This window comes from Lepus europaeus, chromosome 14, assembly GCF_033115175.1.
Source record: "Lepus europaeus isolate LE1 chromosome 14, mLepTim1.pri, whole genome shotgun sequence".
In the NCBI taxonomy this organism is placed as follows: Eukaryota; Metazoa; Chordata; class Mammalia; order Lagomorpha; family Leporidae; genus Lepus; species Lepus europaeus.
This window is the reverse complement of record NC_084840.1, coordinates 77,180,434-77,186,444: the sequence shown is the minus strand read 5'-3', so window position 1 is coordinate 77,186,444 and position 6,011 is coordinate 77,180,434.

The following is a 6,011-nucleotide window of genomic DNA, read 5'->3' as shown; positions in this document are numbered from 1 at the left end:
GGTTTGTTTCATTCTGACTCCTTAGTACTTAAAGTGATTTTCTTAGAAATTTGGAGACCTGTGGTGAGATATGATAGCAGCTAGTCCATAGATGCACCTGGGAATGAGGTGAAGAATTGTCAGCCTGTAGGACAGTTTAGCAAAGGTTTTCAGTGGTTGTTTATTCAGTGCATTCCGGAGAGAAAGAAACTCACTGCACAGAGCACAGAGGTGGGTGCCCCTGCATCAGTTGTGGATCAGAGCTACAGAGCACATGTGGGCATTTGGGATCCTTGGGCTAGGGTTAGGCGCAGGGTAGGGGTTGAGAGGAAAAGTCATGATGAGTCAGGTATGAGGAAGATGGAGAAAAAGGAAATCAAGCACATCTCTGCCTGGAAATATTGGCAGGTCTTTTATTAACAATATCTTCAAAGAGAAGGTAAGTTTCCACCTATTTTAGGCGTTGACTACATGAGTTTCCCTGGAAAAATGTTAAATTCCTGGGGATGCACTGATATAGAATATCAGAGAGAGAATAAGAAAGGAAGGAGGAAGGGTGGGGGCACAGGCAGGAGGGAGGGTCCAGTGGAAATTAACTTATGTCCTCAAATTTGTACAAATGAACTACATGACATTTGTTTACCGTAAGTAAAAAAAAACATTGAATATTAAAGAAATCCTCAAATAATATGATGCCCTGGATATCAACTCCACATTTCTCAATATTTTAGGATTTAAAATAAATTTGAATTGTTTAATTTTATCCCCTTAGAAGACATAACCACCAAATTAAGCAAACTAAAATACATAAAACATCCTAAAGCCATTAACATGTCAAGTATGTTAAATTACTGAATAATACATAGAATGAACCAGGCTGTACAGATTTCTAAAAGTCTTTTGGAAAGTGTGTAAGTAATATAAGACAATATTTTAAATTTTAGTTTTTTTCTTTTAGGTTTTAATTAGTTTTTAAAATTCAAAATAGTTGGTAGATACAAATTTAAGAAGATAGTGATGACCCATCCCACCCTCCCTCAGTCTCTCTTCCTCCACCCCCTTCATTTTATTTCTTTCATTTTTCATCCTTTCTTTTTTTCCTTTTGCTTTTTAATAAACATTTTAAATTTATATTACAGTAACAAGGGTTTATGCTTCTCCAAATAAGAAGTTTAAAAAGTAAAAAGAATAAAGACCCTAATTTAATGGGAATATAGGCAATGACTATAAATATTAATTGACTGGAAAAATTACCATTTCACTCATATAGAGTAAATTTTCAATTAATCACAGATCATTAAAACTGTAGTAGTGTAACATTCTTTTAAAAAAAGATTTATTTATTTATTTGAAAGAATTATAGAGAAGGAGAGCTACAGGGAGAGAAAGAGATAGAGAAAGGGAGAGAGAGAGAGAGAGAGAGAGAGAGAGAATATTTTCCATTCCATGGTTCACTCTCCAGATTGTTGCAACTGCTAGGGCTGGGTCAGGCAGAAGCCAGGAGCCAGGAGCCAGGAGCTTCTCCCAGGTCTCCCACGTGGGTATCAGGGGCCCAAGCACTTGGGTCATCTGCTGCTGTTTTTCCCAGGCCATTAGCAGGGAGCTGAATCAGAAGTGGAATATCCTGGATACATATGAGATGCCCATATGAGATGCCAGCGTTGTAGGTGGCAGCTTTACTGGCTACAGCACAATGCAGGCCACAGTGTAACATTATTAACCAGCAGTTTGACAAAGGTATACAAAAAAGTTTTAGAAAACTATATTTGCAGCAATACTGATACATACAGGCATTTTGTTTTTTCTTTGTCTTTCTCTTTCTCTCTATTTCTCTTTCTTTCTTTTTTAATCTCAATTCCCATATATAAGGGAGAACATGTGATATTTGTCTGGCTTGTTTCACTCAACAAGTCCTCCAGTTGCATCTATTAGGATGCAAATGATAGCATTTCATTTTTTATTGCTAAATAATAATTATTGTGTGCATAAAGCATATTTTCTTTATTCATCCATCTGATGATGGACACCTTGGTTGATTCTATAGTTTAGCTATGGGAAACAGTGGTGCTATAAACATATTGATGTATGTATCTTTTTGTGACAACATCTTCATGTGTTTACCAGGTAGTACCGGGGTCGATGGGTGACATGGCAAATATATTTTTCTAGTTTTTTTTTCTTTTTTTAAAGATTTATTTATTTATTTGAGAGGCACTGTTACAAACATAGGAAGAGATAGAGAGGGAGAGGTCTTCCATCTGCTGGTTCATTTCCAAATGTTTGCAATGGCCGGAGCTGGGCCGATCTGAATCCAGGAACAAGGTGCTTCTTCTGGCTCTCCACGTGGCTACAGGGGCCACTGCTTTCTCAGGCCATAGGCAGAAAGCTGGGTCAGAACAGGAGCAACCGAGACAGGAACTGGGGCGCATATGGGATGCCGACGTCACAGGTGGAACAAATACACTTTTAAGAGTATAATGATACTTTCCACCCTACTTCCCTCTATCCCTCAATCCCTCCAGAACCTCACCAGCATTTTTTATTTTAGAATTTATTTTGGGGTAATATTCATTCACACTGAATGTGCAGTAACACCACTTTCTGGTTTCGTCCAGCAGTGCACACCTAGGTTCATTCTGTATCTTCACTATTGTAAATAATGCTGAAATTAACATGACAGTGCATTTTAGACATCTGCCCAGAAGTGGGATACCTGAGTCATATGGTAGATCTTTTTTCATGTTTTGAGGAACTGCCATTCGGATCTCCGTAATAGTTACATTGATTTGCAATCAAACTAACAGCGTGTTAGTTTTCCCTGTTCTTCACATCTTCACCGGCATGTCTTATTTTTCATCTTTTTTATAGCTGTTTGAATGGGACTGCTTACAAGTTCTTTTTCATCTAGAACATTGTTGATGTAGAAGAATGATAATGATTTTTTTCTGTTGATTTTTAGCCCTGCAACTTCACTGAATTCTCTTATGAGTTCTAATAGTCTCTTCGTGGAATCTTTTGGTGCTCATAGGTAAAGGATCCTGTCATGTGCAAGCAAGGATAATTTAACGTCCTCATTTCCAATTCCTATTCCTTTGATTTATTTTTCTTGCCAAATGGCTCTATCAAAAATTTCCATTACTATATTCAATAACTGTGGTGAGAGTAGGCATTCTCGTCCGGATCATAGTGGAACTGCTTCCAACTTTTCCCCATTCAATATGATGCGAGCTGTGGGTTTACCATAAATTGCCTTAATTGTGTTGAGGTGTGTTCCATTTATATCCAAATTTAAAGGTTTCTTTTTAAAAACAGAAAATGATGTTGTATTTTATCAAACACCCTCCGCACTTACTGAGGTAATCAGGTGGTTTTAGCCTTCATTTTGTTGATGTGATGTATCATGTTTATTCATTTGTGCCCACATCACATAATTGAAAGATACCAAATAAATTATGGAACGAAACATTTCAAGGACCTAAAAATAAGAACAAATCAAACCTAAAATTACTAGAATGAAAGAAGAAATAAAATTAGAGAGTGAACAAAACAGAAATTTAAAAAACTATGAAAAGTATCAGTAAAATGAAGAGCTAGTTGGTTGCTTTAAAACTTCCTCTTAACACTGTTTTTGCTACGTTCTGTTGGTTTTTTTGTCTAGCTGATCTGTCCATTGATGAAAATGTGGTGTTGACATCACCCATTCTTTTTTTATGGGAGCTTATGTCTCCCTTTATATACATTGATGTCTGGTAAAGTCGAGTGCCCTAACATTGATGGACAGGCATTTACAGTTGTCACATTATCTGGTTGCATTGATCAATCCCTCATTCATTACACAATGCTCATCTTTGTCTCTTTCAATGTTTTTTGTCTTCAAGTCTATTTTGTCTTATATGAGAATAGCTAGCCCTGCTTATTTTTGATTTCCATTTGCATGGAGTACCTTTTTCTGTCCTTTTACTTTCAGTCTATGTGTAACTTTAATGGTGAAGTGTGTTTCTTGTAGGCAATGTATCGATAGATTTTTATTTTTCATTCATTTAAATTCATGGTTATTATTGATAATCACTTGGTCACCAATTTTTCCATAAATATTTCTATCATTTCTTTTGAATCTCCTTTGTTATTGTACTGGGGGGTTTCTGCCTTCACATTCTTCATGATGCTGTTGGCTTTGTTTTCTGTGTAGTGCATGCTTAAGTGTTATTTGTTAGTTTTACTAGGTGGTGATAAATTCAATTTTTGCTTGTCTTAGAAGGTCTTTTTCCCCCTTCCACTACAACTGAGTGTCCCTGGATAAGGTATTCTGAGTTGTCACTTTTTCTTTTAGGGTTTACACTATATCAATCCATTCTCTCCTGAATGTAGGGTTTCTAATGGGAAATCTGCTATAAATCTAATTGGTGTTTTAAAGGTGAGGAGTTCCAAATTTAGGATATTCATTTTATGTTTTAGTTTTCAAAAGTCCTAAGATTGATATATGTGTTCATTTGATTTTATCCCATGGATCCCAAGCAGTGTTTTCAGTCTTTCCAATTTTCTTTCTTTCTTTCTTTCTTTCTTTCTTTCTTTCTTTCTTTCTTTCTTTCTTTCTTCCTTTCTTTCTTATTTTTTGCTCAAGTTATGTCAAAAGACTTATCTTCTAGATCATATATTTTTTTCTCCTGCCTCACCAAGTGTATTGTTAATGCTCTCCACTGTAGTGCTTTGTTGTTGTTGTTGTTTGACTTATTGAAAACTTCATTTCTAAGACTTTCGCCTGTTTCTCCTTTTTCAATCTCTCTCTTTGCAGACATCCTTGTTTGGATTGCCTTATATCTTTTAACTGTTACTGAGTACCTTACAGTCACTGTTTTGAATTCCTTATTAGACACATTGCCAATGTCCCCCATTCATGGTGCAGTATTAATGTATCATTGTGTTCTTTTTGAGAGTCACATTGCCTTCTTTGTTCATATTCCTGTGTTTCAGTTTTGCGCATCTGGAGTCTCTTGTTACTAAGTCCCCTGAGAATGTTTTCCCATCTCTTACTGCTCTTTGTTTTGGATTGAAAACTTGATCCCTGTTAATGTGCCACTGGGAGTCCAGAGTCCAGAGTGACACCCCGGATGGTTGTGATAGAATGTTTATGGCTAGAGTCATTGCAGGAAGGTGATGTTGGAGCCAGTTGGATTGTTCACAGTCCCAGGCCTTCTTTGTTCCAGGCAGCTGATTAACACTTTACAGTGAGATCACACTGCCAATGCACCTCAAACCTTGATGCTGTAATAATATCAAAATAGGAAAAAATGTCTTTCTGTAAGGCTTTGTATCTTCTATATGATGCACCATTGTAAAGATAACAGGGTTAGTATTTATGAAACATAGAAGGAGAGTGATAGCTACAGACAGTGGATGAAGTGATCATGGCTCTGCAGTTGCAGTCACTTGGAACTAATGATCATTCTATCTGGAGAATCATTCCAGGTCTTTTCTTTTCTTGTATCTATAGAAAACTTGAGTTAAATAATAAAGAGGAGAGTAGGAAATCAGAGTTCAATAGGAAAGGTTGTTGTGGTAAAACACTGACCTATGAGGCTTGTGTGTGTAGCAAAAGCCTTCTAATCTGTGTGCATGGCATTTCAATAGATATTTAGACATACTATACCATATGAAGGTAGACAACGTAGAAGACCATAATACAAGGATTTAATCCATAATACAAGGATTAACCAAAAATCATGAGCTCAGGAGAGTTGAGAGAAGGATATAATGCCCTGGAAACACAAACCAGGTTAAGCCAAGGTACACAAGGACTTAAATATCTGTCTCATAATATCAAATTGGTAGAGTTTCATTGTGGATGGGGAAATAAAAAAGAAGATTGATGCATTTTTGAGCTATGCATATTATTTTTTGTAACCACGTGTTAAGAAGGGACATAGTAAAGTAACAATTACTTAAAAGTAACAACCAAAAACAGTATTTAATTTGATATTGAAAAGTAATGCTTAAAAAGTCAAATGAAAGCAATTTGCAGTAAATTAACTAAG